This window comes from Mus musculus, chromosome 2, assembly GCF_000001635.26.
Source record: "Mus musculus strain C57BL/6J chromosome 2, GRCm38.p6 C57BL/6J".
In the NCBI taxonomy this organism is placed as follows: Eukaryota; Metazoa; Chordata; class Mammalia; order Rodentia; family Muridae; genus Mus; species Mus musculus.
This window is the reverse complement of record NC_000068.7, coordinates 135,182,471-135,200,229: the sequence shown is the minus strand read 5'-3', so window position 1 is coordinate 135,200,229 and position 17,759 is coordinate 135,182,471. Positions and strand designations below refer to the sequence as shown.

The window sequence follows — 17,759 nt, the reverse complement described above, 5'->3', positions numbered from 1 at the left end:
CCCTCAGCTGCTTTTGTGGATTAACACAACTGCAAAGAGTGGATCTCCATGGCCTTCCTGTGGTCTCTCCTGCTTTTCCCTTTAACTTAGAAAAGCCTCACTCTTTGTGATCTCGGAAGTACTAATTCTGAAAGGTTAACATTTGTGTTTCCTCTCTGGATGGCCAATCTTCCTTTTAGCTTTAAGCAATTTTCTGTTCTCTTGGTGAGTGTGCCCCAACTTGCCTTTTAGGTTGACATTCCTGGGTAAGGTGGCAGGTCTCTTAGCAGCCTTCTTGTTCCCTCACAGGCTGCTCCTGACAGATCTTGACCAGGGCATGTTACTACTGTGTTTTCTGATCCCACAAGCTCAGCCTAGGCTGGTCTCTCTGGACTTCAAGTCTCCAAGGTCTTTGGCCAAAGCTGGACTTTATTCTGAACTGTTGGCAAACCTTCTCTGTGTATATGAGGAGCAGACTAGCATCTGCATGGTATAGACACCTTTTTCTGGCTTCTTTTGGAGAGGATAAAGATGTGCATTCTCATAAGGTTTCCAGAGTCAGGACACAGTCCTCTCACTGCAGTGACCTTGCTTCAACTAGCAACAACCGGTTATGTGCGCTGTAAGGCATGGCTTCTTTTGTTTGCTTTTGTTTTGTGACGCTGATTTATCTCTCAATGGGACCAACCCTCTTTGTCTGACCTCTGGGGTATGAAATGATGCTCTCATTACTGAGAGCATTACTGGAAGTGCCCAGGCATTGGTCCATAACCTGTAGTGGTCCCATGGGGACTCCCACTAGAAGACTGTTTTAGGGAACTTTCACCTCAGCCAGGAGCCCATCAAAGCACCTGGGTCAGCCAACTTCCGGTAAGACAATCAGGGTTCTGAGACGCATATATGAGCTAAATGGACCAGGGAGCAAAGCACAGAGGAGTAACCACACAAGTGCGTGCTTGACTTCCCCTGAGGCCAGACCTGGTCACTTAGCAGAGGAATCTAAATTGTGGCAAATTGCTTCTCACAGCCTTTTGCTTCCCTTCTTGGACGCAAAGACATCCTCACACTCCAGCTGGCTCCATGGTTCCTACTTGTGGCATCTAACCTGCCTTGTGCCTAGCAACATGACTTCGTTTAAGGACATTATTAAATGCCAGTGACAAAAATGAATTTTTTTTAAACTCCAAAATTGGTATATTTCTACTCTGGGTTGGAAAAAGATCTAATTTAAATAAAAAACAGAATGCAAAGATCGTTTTCTAAAATATATTTTAAACCTTCTAAATACAGCTCAGAAATAAAAGTCGCCTCCTTGTAAACAGTATATGGAGAAAAATCAACAGAGATGATTTGAGGACTAAGTTCCAAACTTACTTTTTAAAATTTTTTTCTGCTTGATTGTTTCCACTACCACTGCAGCCCGAGGCAGGCACCTCCAGGGTAATTTCTAGTGTGTGCACACATTCAAACCGTCCTTGCCTTGGTTTTCAGGTTAAACTTCATGATAGAAGCTGAGCATGCCCACATACAATTTTGTCCATCACTTAAAACTTTAAAACAGTTGCTTCATGTAAGGTAGGCACACCTCCACACAAACCTGCCTACTATATCACCATCATAAATTAGAAGCATAAACAGCATGCTCATGAATGCTCCCTCCATGGACACATAAGTGCCTCCTGAGTAATTCCTGATGGTTCTTTGGTTTAAGAAGGGAATTGATTCAGAAATAACTGACAAGGTCTCCTTCCCTGCTATGAATATTAAGTCTGTCTCTACTATACCTTTGTTATTTTATTTTGGATTTGCACTCCAAGATGAGACCCTACTATGCTCTGTGGCAGTTAGGATTCAACACTGCCACTGCTGAGAGTTGACTTGAATTTCCCTATAAGAGCCTGGAAACTCAGGCAGACTTTACAGAACGCTGGGGTTTCCCCAAGGCAATGCACTTAACTTCCATAGGGCTGGTCTGAGGCTTCCCAGGAGGCCTTTTGTTCCTTACCAACACCTAAGAAGAAATTGAAAGGTCTGTTACTACAACGCAGTCCTTGGCTCTGGTTCAGATTGGCTGGACTCTATCCCTTTCAATTACCCCTTTTCAGACTAGGAGCTGGGAACAGCGCTTGCCCAGTATGTCTCAAAATGTGTGTTTAACTCCTGATACCACAAACAATAGATTATCCACTTCCTTGCAACACAGAAAACATCTAACGAGTGAGGATTTTCTGATATCCCCAGATCTCTTAGCACAATGGTTCTCAACCTTCTAATGAAGTGGCCCTTTAATACATTTCCCCATGCTGTGGCTACCCCCCAACCATAAAATTATTTTTGTTGCTATTTCATAACTGTAACTTGCTACTATTATGAATCATAATGTAAATATCTGTTTTCTTATAGTCTTAGGAAATCCCTGTGAAAGGGTCATCATACCCTGCAATAGAGTCTGAACCCACAGATTGAAAAACTGTCTTATAAGCTCTTACTTCTTTTGGTTTATCCTATCTACAATACATATTCACCCATATTCTGCCCTCTACTTCCTCCTTCCCTCTTCTATGGGTCTGCTGTGTGGCCTGGGATTATCTTAAAGTAGGCAGAAGTAGGAGAACCTTCAGTCTCAGTCTCCCAAACAGCTATGACTACAGGTGTACATCACATGGCTTGGCACTGTGGGAACTTCTTTAAAACTCACTTCCTTCTTTCAAAAGGGAGAATATTTTAGGGCAACAAAAACAACAAGAATATCCAGATTTAGCCTTCTATAGAGATCTACAGACCATAACCCTTCTCACGGGACTCCGTATAACTGAAATTTCTAATAAATTAAAGCGAAAGCTTGAGAAAGCACTGAATAGGCCTTCCCAAACTACTCCATCAGGTCAAGCCCTTCCAGAAAACATGCTTTACCCTTTTACTTACAAGGTTATGCCCTAAGGTCTACAATCTAATTACAGAAATAGCAGACCGAGTTTATTTAAAGGACTTAACCAATCAGCCAAATTGATATCCAAAGGAAGGCTTAGTGGCATTTTAGTTGACTATTTTAAGAATTTTTATAAAAGAAATTTGAATAAACATAGGGGAATTTCTTTTCTTTTTTGTTTCTTTTTCCTTCTCCTTCCCACCACCTTCTCCTTTTCCCTTTACTTGGGTTCCAGGCTTTGAACTCAGGTCCTCATACTTATACAGGAAACACTTGGTTTACTGAGCCAGCTCCTTAGTCCCCTCTAGATGCCTCAGACACTGGGCACTTATTTGAAGTGACTAGAATTTGTGTTTTATCTCAGTTGTAACTAAAACAAAGTGTTTGTTCTCTCAGTCCATGTGCCTCAGTTTGCCTTTTAACTTGACAGAGAAGCTCAACATATTATAGGAAATGATCAATGTCTTAGAGCATTCAGGAAGTAGTTGCTTATAAGCAATAGATTATCTAGCACTCTGGAGGCTGGAAATTCCAAGATCTAGGTAGAGTGTATATCAGTCCTTGCACGGTGAAAAGTGTGAAGGAGGGCTCTGTGTTGTCTTTCATATGTTAATCCAATTTATAAGTCCTTTCATGAGAATCATTTCCCAAATGGAGGTTAGAGTTCAAACAAATAGAATTTGAGGGGACACAAGTGCTTTGTTCATTGTATTATCACATAAATGGATGATTTCAGTACTGTAATAAAAGTACAGAAAAGGAAGCCCAAACAGGATACCTGAAGAAGACCCAGTAGGAGCTGAGCTGAGGTAGTTTTAAAGAATCCCATTTTTGTCTTCACAAATTACCAAGAAATACCCTGGCTGTTATGAAGTCTTAAGTCACATCTCTGGAACGAATTCTTCTTTGTTTACAGCTCATCATTTAAATGTAAAATATGCACGCAATATTAGTTGAGTTATTTTGGGCTCCTTTTGTATTTAATTATACAACAAGTAAATTTAGCCCAGTAGAAGATAGAACTGATATAGACCTTTTATATTTTATTTCAGTTTACCATTTCTATTGCTGCATTACAAATCCCACACTTAGTGGCTTAAAACAACACATACGTAATACCTTCCAGTTTCATGGGTCTGAGGTCTGACTTGGAAGCTTTCTGGATGCCTCAGGGGGAAATGGGTGCCTTTTCCTTCTCCAGGTTTTAGAGGTGGCCAGCACAGGTTGGACTGTAAGCTCCTTCCTTCCACCTTGAAAGGCAGAGACATTGAGCCCAGTCCTTCTCCTTCTTACATCACTGTCTCCTGATCCATCTTCTGCTTTCATAAACATTGTCATTACATTTGGCCCACTGGCAAAATCCAGTTTGTTAAGATTTGGCTCATGCTTCCATGTTCTCAGTCCATGGTAATTTTACGACCTTTTGGACTGGTTATGATACAGTACATTATGTTGGCTGTGTATGGAAAATCAAACTGTTGACTTCATGAGAAGGAAAGGAGGGAGATGGCCAGGAAAAGTGGGAGGAACAAAGAGATAGACAAGAACAGGGAGAGGGAGAGAGACAGGGACAGGGAGACAAGGGAAGAGATACTAGTGACCTAATGACCCTTTATTAGGTTCCACCTCTTAAATTTTCTACCTCTTCCCAATAGCAGAAGTCTAGAGACGAAATTTTCAACATATGGGCATTTTTAGGGGGACACTCTAGATCCAAACTATGTCCTTTGAGGTTATTGACCCAATTTTAAAGTCATCTTATCACTGTCCTTAATTTCATCTGCAACCATCATACCTATTCACCATGCAACCTAACACATCACCAGGCTCCAAAAGTCAAGAGACAGAAACCACCAGGGAGCTGTTATCTACCCAGTACCACTTGAGTTTAGCTTAATGCAAAGTAAAGCACACCAATAAATTAGCAAAATAGGCTGATCTTCTATGATAAGAGAAAACTGAGATCCAAAGAGCTTTAATTGGCATGCTCACCATTTTGTCATTAGAGCAATTTAGAAGTTAAAGTAGAGGAAATTGACTTCTAAAGGTACAATTAACATTCATCTCTGCCCTAAGTAGAGAGCCAGGCTGTATGGCTGTGCTCACCCCACAGGCATTAAAGAGACATTATTTTCTGATTGCTTGTACACTTAACATGTGTATCATAGGTACTACATGAGAATGGACCCTGGAAGAACATATTCTTTAAAAGCATTTGCTTGTTCACCTTTAACTTAGGAGGTGTACTCTTTACAGGCAGATACTATCTTGTCAGCATATAATATGTGTTGGATCTAGTGACAGAAAAACAGTTCATTATATACAACTTTCTGGTCACTCAAATAATATGATAATAGTATTTGCTATTTTTTTCCCATGGAGTAGGGCCAAGACTCTATGCTAAGAGCTAGTGATATATCAACTCATTTAGAAATTATAAAAGCCAAGGAAAACTTAAAACTAACCATCTACCCATGGCAGACCACTGTAGAGGGATTATCAGGTTATAGCAAGATGCTCTAAACTTCCTCAAAATAATTTTGATTACTATTCCTTTTACTTCTTACCTAAATTATTCTAGATATATGTAAATAGATTTAAATGTGCCCATAACTCCTGGCAGAGATCTTGCTTGCTGTGCAAAACCAATAAGTGTGTACTGAGTTACAGCTTCTGTAATTAATTTTTTACAGTAACCAATAGTTGTGATTATTCACTTCAGCAACAGACAGACATTTCAAATACATGATAATCTAGGACAGACTTGGCTGGATATGTGGTGGGAGATTAAGTGAGATCATTAATTTGAAAATTTGGAGAAGCAGAAGAAATCACCTCACCCACCACTCTGACTTACACTGTTAACTGCAAACAGGTAGGACATGTTCAATAACTTGTCTATGGGCATCCATCTTGGGAAAATTAGAACTTAGAGTTCTGACTTGCTTTCTACAGGTGTCATGATTTTTATTTATACATGCACCTAGACCCCTCCCCCGACCCCCTGTGACATTTCTGCACTGTTACTCTGTGCTGCAGTTTGAGCATGCCTGGCTCAAAACTTTGAAACATTCCCAAATATGAACACAGCACGTTGGGTCTTCTGTTTCTGGATTAGACATATTCCACTAGTAAAGTCTGTTCTCTTGTTAAAAATAAAGAAGGAAACAAATGAAAGCACCTCTGAAAATCTGCCTCCAAGCATTTCAGACAAGGAACACTGAACTTTCGCTTTGAAAATAGATTCCCAGGGAAGATGGCTTGAGATTAGAACGCAGTGACTGAAGAGGCTGTTTACTCCTATGCCGTAATGAATATGGGCTCTCTGGAGATAGAAAAAAAAATAGACACTAGAACAATGAAGGAAACAGGAGGAAAGAAACAAGAGAAAAGAGGGCAGGCAAGCAGGGAGGGAAGGAATACGGGAAGGTGGAAAGAGGGAAGGAAGATAAAAAGGAGGGATAGGAGGAAAGAGAAAGAGGAACTCGACCTGTGGTATCTTGAACTGGTGTTATCCTCTTAGCTTCCCTATGATGCTCTCACTTTGCTCACTTTGGATAGGGTGGCCCACCTCCTAGCAGAATCCCCCTTGCCTGTACAGTTACGGTATTATTATTATAAGAAAGCAAGGAGTCAAACTGCCACCCTCTCTTCCTGAGATGGTCCCTAGGCAGGCTACATTAAGAACAGTGTTGTACATGATCTGATAATTGTTTTAATTCCTACTAATTAATAATAACCCAACTCATTTAGTAGAAATCCTGAGAGAATTCCCTGTTGGTGCAGTAAAAAGCTAAGAAGATTCACCATCCTCCCTTTGTGAACTCTTACTCAGCCGTTATATTTGATAGCTCTGGCATCAGTCTTAAGAGTAGCAAAAAAAAAAAAAAAAAAAAAAAAAAAAAAAAAAAAAAAAGAAGAAGAAGAAAGATAATTCTCTGATCTTAAAAATTTTGGCACAATTTTACTGATTTAATTCTATTAGGGAAAAAGCTTAGATCTACTAAAAGGTATTTTGAGGCCTGAACATTTTATAAGAATACTATTATATAACTTGGATCCAAGTTCTATACCCTATACAGAGAAATAAAAATATAGCTGAGGCTAGGAACTGGTATCTCAATGAATTTCCCCAGGTCATAGTCCCATTGAGAAAAGTCAAGGCAGGAGCTGAAGCAGCGACCACACAGGAGCTCTGCTTCTGAGATTGCTCACTCTGGCTTGCTCAGTTTGCTTTCTTATCCCACCCATGGCCACCTACCTGGGATGGCACAACATTCAGTGGGCTGTGCCTTCCCACCCCAATCATTAATCAAAAAAATGATCCAAAGAATGGAGGCAATTCCTTAATCACGGTTCTGTCTTTCCAAGTGTCTTTAGCGTATGCTAAACTGTCAGAAACGAACTAGCACCAGACCCCAGATTTTGTAACTTATATTATTGAATTAATACATTAATTCTGGATTTTGGAGTTGAAATTTGGGATTCTAAACACAAGTGAGTGGACTCCTTTAAATTTTATTTATTTGTTTGTTTATTCATTCATTTATTTAATGTTTAGATGCTGTGAGGGCTAGGACACACCACACACACACACACACCATGATACATATGTAAAAATTAGAGAACTTGCAGAGGTTGTTCCTTCCTACTTCTGCCATGTGGGAGATGGGATCAAATGTAGGTCATCAGGCTCAGCAGCAGCTACCTGTCCACTTATGGGAATCTAAATATCCTTGATATGATTTATATGGAAATGAATTTTGGAAAATATAAGAAAGGAGATTGTGTGTGTGTGTGTTTAATGTGCTGCCAGGGTTCAAATTGAGGAGCCTGTGTATACTCAGTAAATACTCTACTACTGAATTATATAGTTTGAAATTAAAATTTAATATTCTCAGTTGGCTTTGTTTATTGCATTGGTGAGTGACACTAAAGCTTAGGGCATTTTGATTTATCAGTGTGAAGATCTCTGTCCTCTATAAAGACTGACCAATATTGACGGAGTAGGGTAATTAGAAAGCCTGTCCTGCCACCAGCCCAGTATCAGCTTTAAAAAATATATTTATTAATGCCAGGTAGGGTGGACCATGCCTATAATGTCAACATTTGGGAGGTAGAGACAGGATGGTCAGGATTTTAAAGTTCATATTGAGTTCAAGGACAACGTGGACTACAGACAAACCTTGTCTCAATAGCAGCAGCAGTAGTAGTGATAGTAGTAGTAGTAGTAGTAGTAGTAGTAGTAGTAGTAGTAGTAATAGCAGTAGCAGAATCAGTAGCAGTAGTAAATAATACTAATCATAATGATGAGGAGGAGGAGGAAGAAGAGGAGGAAGAGAAGGAAGAGGAGAAGGACGGTAAGGACCTAATTAACTTACTTTTTGCTAAGTATCAAATCCAGGATCTTGACAGTGCTAGGCAAGGGTTTGAACACTCAGCTACATCCTCAACTTTGCATCTTCTTTTAATTTGTATACATTCATTTATTTCGTTTTTTTCAGTTAAGTTTTTAAAAACTTATTTTTAACTGAAATAGACAGTTTCTCTCATCCAAAAAATCTGTCTTTATATCTCTTTCTCTCTCCATTTGCTCCCTCAAAATTCTCCCACGCCCCCCCTCATGTTACTAGACTATTTTTTCCTTTGATTATTATTGCTACATATGTACATATGTAGATATATGTATATGCAGAAATATATAAATAAAACCTTCTGAGTCCATTTTTGTTGTTTATATGTATATAGTTTCAGGGCTGAACACTCTACTTGGCTAACCAATGGTGGAACTCACGCCTGGGAAAAGCTGATTCTCCGTCTCCCAGAAATCATAAGTTGTCTATAGTTTATTTGTCTACAGGTGAGATCCTGTAAAAATTTTCCTCTTCCACATTTGCATGTCCATTGATACTGCCACTGTTCCAGTCTTGCTTGTGCAGCCATTACTAGGAGAGATTGTTTCACAGCAGAATTCCTGGTATTCTGGTTCTTAAAATATTTCTACCCAGAGGGTAGGTGGGATTAGAGATAGCTAATGCCAAGTTTATTTGATAAATCCTCAAAGAATAGTTCTATTTTATACATCTGTAAAGTAGAAGTTGTACCACTTAGGTTGACAATATTCTTATAAAAATCATAGACCCACAAAACCTCTAGTACAAAGCATCAGGTTCATCTTTTTGAATGCTTGTTGGTCAAGACAGACCAAATGACTCCCAAAATAATATAGACTATTGATGTGGCCTTCAGCTGCCAACCAGGTGTTGAGGGTAGGTCCTTAATACTGAAATCACTAAATTTGTACAACTCATAACTTGGATGATTTGAGCAGGATATGACCTTGAAAGCCTTCTTGCTGTGATCTAGTTTTCATGGAACCAGAAAAATACTAAGGAAGCTGACAAGGGAGACAAACGATAGTCATACCCAGCTGCTACACCTATAGATCATGACAATGCCAGTATGAAAAGGCTTCCCTAAAAGTGCTCTAAACAAGTGACACGTTTTGGCACTAACCAATAGCTGTCAAGTTGGACTTGAAACCCACTCAACAGGAGGAAGGAAGATCCTGCTCGGAACTGAAAATCTAGCCAACACTCTACTACTGTCACTTTACTAGGATACTATAATTCTCCTTATGTTCTAAATCTCATCCCTATACCCACAGATAAATGTAGCAACCACCTCTCATCCAAGAGATCTGTCTTTATAGCAAATGGAACCCATCAGAGAAAACCACAACCGGATACAAAGCAGAAACCAACAGGAGATTGGAACCCAAACCCAATGGATAAATCTACATCATACCTCCTGCATCCACTTTTAAATGCAAATGTATTTTTCCCACTTCCTGTGTTGATGACAACTCTGCTATCATCCCTGAACAATATTGTTTCCTTGTGAAAATTGTCCCTGGAAAGAAGCCATATTATGATGCTGGTAAACAGACCCACAACAATGACATTGAGTTAGGCAAAATGAAGAGATTTCAGAAGAAGCAAAGAAACCACTTCACAGTGCCAATGATCTCCTTCCTAAAAGGGTAACTCTGCTACATACCTAAAGCATAAAACTCAAATGCTAACTGGATTTTGGAATGAGAGACATACATCCATTGCCATCCAAAGGTATGTCAATTTCTCAAGCTGCCTAGCCTTTAGCTGGGAGTATCCCACATCCCCTGAGGATTGCATGTGGTCATTCAGTGCACATGTAATGAATCTACGGCATTAATTTGAAATGAGAGAAAATTCTCCTCAAAGAGTTTTCACAACTCAACAGTAAACCAGAAACATGAACAACCTTTGGAGGATTAAGAAGGAACTATTAACTTTGTGTGCAGAGGAAATGATAAGCTCTCCTAGAGAGAAGACAGCATCTCCAGGTGAATTTAGAAAAGGTTTGGTAGTTGGACTACAAGTTGACAAAGAGTAGGGATGCCTCAAATCTAGAAAACACGAGGAGTACTGAAGAAGCATACTGGGGTTAAAGTTGTAATTCACCAGGAAAAAAAAAAGAAGAAGAAGAAGAAGAAGAAGAAGAAGAAGAAGAAGAAGAAGAAGAAGAAGAAGAAGAAGAAGAAGAAGAAGAAGAAGAAGAAGAAAGAAGAAGAAGGAGAAGAAGAAGAAGAAGAAGCATGGGCAAGGCCTTTGGTACAACCCCTGTATCCCTAGAAAACAGCTAAACCAAGACAGACTGAAATCAGAGAAAGTGCAGAATGTGGCAGCTAGGTGAATTTAGGATTCTGCAATATGACAACTGGACTGAGACTTGAAAGAAAAAGAGAAGCAGTCAAAGCCGGGTGTGGTGGTACAAGACGTTGATAGTTCTTTAGATTGATTCTGAGTGTGTGTGCGCGCGCGCGCGCGCGTGTGTGTGTGTGTGTGTGTGTGTGTGTGTGTGTGTGTGTGTGTGAATTTTCATGTTTTTGGCACATGTGTGCTGGTGTATGTGGAGTCTAGAGGTTAATGGGTTAATATTGGGGGCTTTCCTTATGGCTCTACCCTTTCTTTTTTGAAGCAGGGTTTCTTCCTAATTCCAGAGCTCACTAGTTTGGCAAGACTCATTAGCCTGGGAGCTCTGAAAAGCCTCTGCTCTCTTCTTCTCCATTAAGATTATAAGCACATGACCTGTTTGTTTGTTTGTTTGTTTGTTTTCAATATGGGTGTTAGGGATCTGAGCTTGGTTCCTCATACTTTGGAAACCAGTATTTTCCTGATTGACTTATATCTCCTCCCACAAAATTTAGTAGTTAATAAGAAATAATATGACCGAACACAGGAAACATTTGTCAGTGAAGAACATGTTACATGGTCTTGCAGTAAAAGCACTACAGACTCATGCAAGATGCATGTATTATCTGAAACAACTGAGAAGAGATAGATCTAGGAGGTTAAGCTTCACTATAAGATCTTATGAGCTATGAATAGCTACGAGAAAGGCCTTGTGACGGTCAGTAGGGTGGCCCAAGCTCTAGGATGTGCACAGAGAAGGTCTTATCTCTGGCAGCTAAGAAACACCTGTAAAGACCAAGTTTTACCTTAGAATATGCATGGAGACATGCACCAGAACAGTAGGGCTAAACCTGGGGAGCATTTGAGTCCAGAAAGCCAGAAAAGTCAAAAAGAGCTTGCTGAGAACCCTGCTTCAGCAACGTGAGTACCTGGCAGCTAACAGTGCAGTGCAAGGTCTTCTAAGCAGAAAAAGACCAATTTCTTAGGATCATGGTGCTTTAAAGTGGCCAGAAAAGAGAATAGGACACCGTGACTAGATTTCTCTCACTAATCCTTAGGGAACTAGTTCTTTCAGAGCCACAAGCAATATTCAGTACTGACTGTGATGAAACTTAGTGATGGTTGCAATGATCAAGTAATCAAGGCAGCCTGCTGGAGGACTGGATATTCTGTTCCAATATGAATGGCAACAGGTATGTGTACATGGGTACGTTAATGAAGGTACACACATAGGGCAGGCACACTGTTCTCTGTCAGCTATGCTGCAGCAGGAAGTAAGTAATGGGAAAAGAGAAATCAAAGGTGCTCTTTTACTGCAGCATCCCAATTTGAATCCTATGCTTGTTGTGAGTTAGTCACCCAGTGTCACCACAGGATGCTACCCGCTGTGAGATGCAATGTGCTTTACTAGCTCTGTTCTCTGGCATTTTATATTTTGGTAATAGGTGATGAGCCTTCCTAAATAATCTTCCCTCCTTTAAGAATAAGAAGTTGTTCAAAATCGCTGCTATTAATGATTAAACTAACTGGACGAGTTCTTTCTGGAGTTAATTTACAAATGCAGATGTGAACCAATATTGTTTTCCACCGCTAAAGTGTTTCATTTAATTTCTCTAAGGTCCTTGTTTTCGCCCCGGAAATACTCATTTAAATGCAGGTGTGAGGACGCATAAGCTTCTTAGCGGTGACTCAGAGTGCTGATGGGCCCCTTTTTATGATTTTTCCAGACAGAGAAGAGTGGTTCAGCATGTTAAGTAGCTACAATGGTATAATTCAGCCATAAATGGATGCTCCACATGGCTGCCTACTGCTTCTAAGTCTCTGCACCTTAAATGCCATGCTAATACACTGGAATTTCATTTCTCCTTTCCTTACTTAGCTAGATAAAGGCTGATCCAAAGTTCAGAATGCAAAATTGAAAAATTCTCTTGAAATCATTTTCAAGGCATGCAAAAGGAATGGAGACAGTCAGATGAAGCTAGTCCGGTAAGCAGAGGAATCAAGGGGCTATGCCTTGTTCAAAGCATGCAGATGACAAAGTTCTGAGAGCAGTTTTCTTTTGTATGGGAAATACATTCTGGAGACTCTACATTCCATAACTATTCTCCTGAGCTGGGAATATTAAGTCAGGTTGCTAGAAGCCAAGCCTAAATGAAGATCCTTAAAACATTCAATTCTTGAGTCAGGCACCCAGAGGAAACATATAGGGAACACAAAATGAATGTTTGAAAAGGCGAAGAGCTAAGGATTCAGTTTCAGCTGGAGACAAGTCTCAGCTTCTTTCAAAGAAGAGTTCTAGAGTTTGAATGTGCCAACTTGTACTCTGAAACTGGGGTTTCCTGGCACATGATATGGAAAAGAAAGAAAGAAAGAAAGAAAGAAAGAAAGAAAGAAAGAAAGAAAGGAAGGAAGGAAGGAAGGAAGGAAGAAAGAAAGAAAGAAAGAAAGAAAGAAAGAAAGAAAGAGAAAGAAAGAAAGAGAGAAAGAAAGTGGCTAAAAGATCGTCAGCATTTTGTAGCAAAATAAATCCAATGATTTAAAAAAATAATTTGAAATCACATCCTAAGAATACATCATGAGCATATTCAAGGACTTGCCACTTGTGACCCTTGGGCTTTTGCACTTGTGAGGCACAAAAAACAGTTTAACTTAAGTGTTTAGAAATCAAGGTCTATCATCCAGGAATTGGTTCATTAATACCATGTACCAAACAGTTTCAACTCATGCTATTTGACAACAATAAGTAACAGTTAGCTTGTACTTTTGTGAGTTAGCTTCACGGTCCTGCTAGTATAGATTGAGCCTTCTCACATACATGGGGACAGATTTGCCATTCCTTCATTGAAGTGGCTTCGGCTGTACAAGTGCACTTAGTTCTGCCTCACACTTTCCCTATCTGGCAGGCTAGAATGGACATACTGTCTGTGTGACAGTGTCATCTAATGGATAAGTCCAACTGCACAAGCAATTTTATATCATTGTGGGTGTCTCTTCTCCCCAACATCTCATTTGTAGTATGAGTCACATGGCTGAGTTCAATGGAAGGAAGATATTAGGCTTCATGTCTTAGGGCAAGAATACCAGGAAGTGGTAGTGATGAAGAATTGGGGGCCATACTGTAATCAATCTTCCACAAAAGTAAATGTCAGCAAACATGCCTCACAGAAAAGAAGTGCTCCGCAAACATGAGATTAATATGCTGTCATTGCCATTATGCTTGAGAATTGAGACTTAGATTTATTAAGTAATTTCTGCTGAGTTGATATGTATTTCTATCAAAATCAACTGCTATAAGAAACTTCCTCAGGTCTGTGTATGAATCTCGTTCTTATTGATCTATTTAGTTGTTACGCATGGTAGGCTTAAAGCAGAAATGAAATCATTCATACAAGTTCTAATGGAAGTGCTGATAACTGTGACGTATTTGCAGGGGTCCAGGTTGTGATGGATTTCTGCGCTAATCATCTTGAGTGGTAAGCAACCAAGAGGAAATACACAGTACATAAAAAGGCCAAGGAAATTACTAGGGAGTGGGTGGGCAGCGAGACTTTTCTATGAAATAATTTAATGTAATTTCTTTATTTTGTATAATTCTTTAAATAGTATTGGTTTGAATCCTTTTTTATAAAACTTTGTCTTCAGTATATTCAGCTCATGGTGGGATCTCTATTATAACTTCTTGTTACTGTTCTTATTTTTATTTTTTGCAGCAGTCTGCACTGATTCTGGCTGTCCCACTCTTCTGCAGCAGAGTTTATCTTTTATTTTATGTTTATGGATCAACAGTTTTGTTTGTTTAGTCATTGTGCTTCACCAGGCCTAGAGCCATTCAGCTCTGAAGATCTACGGTCTGCACACACTGAAATGCCACTCCAACTCCTCTGCTCAGATGAATTATACACAAGCGGCTGTCTCATGAGCATCCAAAGAAAGCCAGCTCATTCAACAAACGTATCAATGGCAAATGCAGCACATAATAACCGCTCGGGTGGTGTTCGTGATATGTGTGCATGTTTGCCCGGACCTTGGCCCTAACTGAGGTATTAATCAGTAAGACAGAAATGAGCACAAGCAAAAATAAATTATAAAAGCTAACAAAAGTGAAGATTATGAGATTGTGATTTTTGGAAGAGAGAGATGGATGAGGTCCTTGTAGACCTAAGGGGTCAAGTTTATTAGCTTCTGGGTAGATTTTAAAGACATGTGGACAAGGATGGAGGTTCTGGAGCCCACATCTACAGGCAGGTTTATTGTGAGAATCTTGTACAGAGATAGGGACAAATAGGTCAAACAATCCAAGTACTAAACGCTGTAACAGTCCATGGCATCTCAACATCGAAAACAAAATAAAACAAGAAAGACCAAGGGAAAAGTCTTAAAAGCCATTGGCAATCTAATAATTAGCCAGAAGGAATCCCATGGGTTGGTTTCATGCACTTACCTTTAGCTTCTTATGCTAACTATTCTTTGAAAATGCCAGCTGTCATGGAGTGCTGAGGTAAGAGGCTCATGATCCAAAAGTAAGATGTATAACACAAGGGAATGCTAAAGGCCTGCTATTCTTTTTACCCTTGCCAGCTAATATTGCTTCAGTTAAAAAGTCAGTGAAGAAAATGTAAACTGAATTATAATTCCACAGGATTGATTATACTTAAGACTCTTTAAAGTATGTGTTTTATGTCTACAAATAATAGGTGATTTCATTACTGTTATTTTATTAACATTGTTTATCATAAAGCGTTTGTTTCTTCACCTCCAGCTCCTCTGCTATGGTTCTATTCTTGCTACAACTCAGGACCAAGGAATTAAGATAAAGTCTCTAGTTTTCCTCTTGTATGCTATGTGTGGTTTGCTCTTATTTTATGTGTAAGCTGCTTTCTCTGTCACACACAACCTCAGAAAAATTCATAGAAATGTAGGTCATTCATGTATTACTATATGGCAATCATTAATTTTTAGGTTAAAATAAACACGAAAATAAAGATGGCAGAAACACAATCTTATAGTTTATTTTAATTTAGAAAAAATAGAATGACAAATTAATACTTTAAAATATACCCTTAGAGGGAGAAATGATAGAAAAGTAATTTGCTATAGGGAGGGGTTGATAAGAGCCAAATTATATTTTCTTTAGATATACATATGTTCACAAATATACCTTAAATGAGCTTGCATTTGTTAGCAACTGTATATGAAGGCCTATGTATATGACATATATGATACACTATATATGTATCCATGTAAATAAAAACTGTAAATTATATATTTAAATAATTTTCTGGAAATTTTGCCTCAATATATATCCATGTGAGATGTTTCCTTCAAGACTTTTGCTGCATAGAAGCAGGCATGGCTGAGGGCAGGATGCGTTGCTCCTCCTTGGTGTCATGCTCACTGCTCTGAAGTTCGCTCATTACAGAGCAGAGGAATCCTATCAATAACAAGGTCAGGCTCTTCTCTTTGCATTGTTGCTAGTAGGGGCCAGTCCCAGTGCTCTCCAGATATTTCTTTATGAGAAAATGAAGGCAGGCTAAGTGCTCTTGCAGCAAAGGCTACCTGCCTGAACATTAGGCAGAAGGGCTCACCAGTTGCCTTAACATTACTTCCAATTATGGTTGGACATTGGCCAACTGAGGGGTCATTTACAAAATTAAAGAAGAAATTACAATTTTAAAGGTGCTCATTGCACTTAATTTAAACACATGCAAATCTGTGTCAACTAATTTGCCACTCACTTTGACTGCCATGTTTTTATTGTACCTTAGAGTCTGTGGAAATCAGGACTTAAGTAAGATGCAGCTATTTGAAGACTGGAGGCTCTTGATGAGGCAGGAGATCTTGTTTCTGACCCACTCATCCATTAGTCTCCCAATGTCTCTTGAGGTGAACCTCTGAGCTTACTCTTGTTGTGAAGTAAAGCAACACAGCAAACAGCAATGACTACTGTCTCTGAACGGATGTGGAGCACACAGCTCTCTTGTGAAATGAAATCAAGAAGCTCTCAGAGCTTCACTTTAACATTACTCAGCCTTACCACACAGGAAACTCACATCAAGGAAAGCCCTCGGTGACACTCTGTGGAGTTTTGGGAAGCCAGAGTTTCACTACATGCAGAGAGTTGAACCTGTTCATCAAAGGGGATTTGTCTGCTGAGAGGTTTCTGCCTATACTGGATCTAGCTCAAGGGACTTTCATCACTCCTATTGTTCAGTCTATGCTAAGCCAAGAAAGTAAACATAGAAGCCACATGGAGTCCATGTATACACACATATTCAGTAGACATAATAATCTGCTATGGCAAAGCTGTTGAGTTCTTGGTGATATCAACTTAGTTCCATTGTGAAAAGCTGCACTCCAGCATTAAGAGAGCTATGTTCTTTCTGTGTAAACATCTAACCAATTTTAGTAATGTTCTTGAAACCCCTAAGAGGTCTAATTTCCCTATTGAATCTGTATATCCTTGAATTGGTCACCTAATGTCACCATAGCTCTATATCTGGGTAATTTCACCAATGCATTCCACTAGATGGATATCTCCAACGTGGCATGTGAGAAATCCCTGTGTGGGTTAGCATCCTAGACATGTTCTAGAGAAGCCTGAACCCAACCACTACTGTGTGCTCTAACCCTGGCCAAACTCCTCCCCATGCTCTATGTTTTCTGGTCATCTCTCTATCTTTATCATTGTCTTGTGTTAGGCTTCTAACTCCCAGTCTTTGTATCTTTCTGGTTGGAATCATTTTTCTGTGTCCAGAGTCTGCTTAATACATCTCATGCTGGAAGTGCCACTGAGTTAATGAATCCAACAGACAGTCCTTAGCCATGCCACTTCAGACAGAGACATTGATCATGCCTCTTAGTTTCCAGTACATTGGCTCTGGCTGCCCACGAAGTAAGTGGCTTGACAATATAGTCTTTGTTGACTACATTTCTTCCTTGTGCGATTTTCTGCCCATGATGGTATCATGCTAACTCCAAAAAGAAACTACTCTGACTCAAGTCTTCAATTTTTGACCAACATCTGAACAACCTGAACTAAAATTACTCTCATTACTGATTTCTGTTAGGAAAAAAAAAATGATTAAGAATCATACACCTACCACAGCTGTTTTGGTTTC

General features: G+C 39.4%; 1 protein-coding gene and 1 long non-coding RNA gene across 4 annotated transcripts in view; one reads left to right on the top strand and one right to left on the bottom strand.

Annotated features, from left to right (window-relative positions):
- The window catches only part of Plcb1 (phospholipase C, beta 1), a 689,095-nt gene that overhangs the window by 275,029 nt on the left and 396,307 nt on the right, over positions 1-17,759 (bottom strand). The window lies entirely within an intron of this gene.
- 4930545L23Rik (RIKEN cDNA 4930545L23 gene) overlaps positions 1-17,759 on the top strand; it is a 46,044-nt gene that overhangs the window by 15,387 nt on the left and 12,898 nt on the right. Inside the window, exons 3-5 of the long non-coding RNA NR_040517.1 lie at positions 8,657-8,768; positions 14,072-14,114; positions 14,352-14,681. This is a non-coding gene — a long non-coding RNA (RIKEN cDNA 4930545L23 gene). The remainder of the gene's footprint in view (positions 1-8,656; positions 8,769-14,071; positions 14,115-14,351; positions 14,682-17,759) is intronic.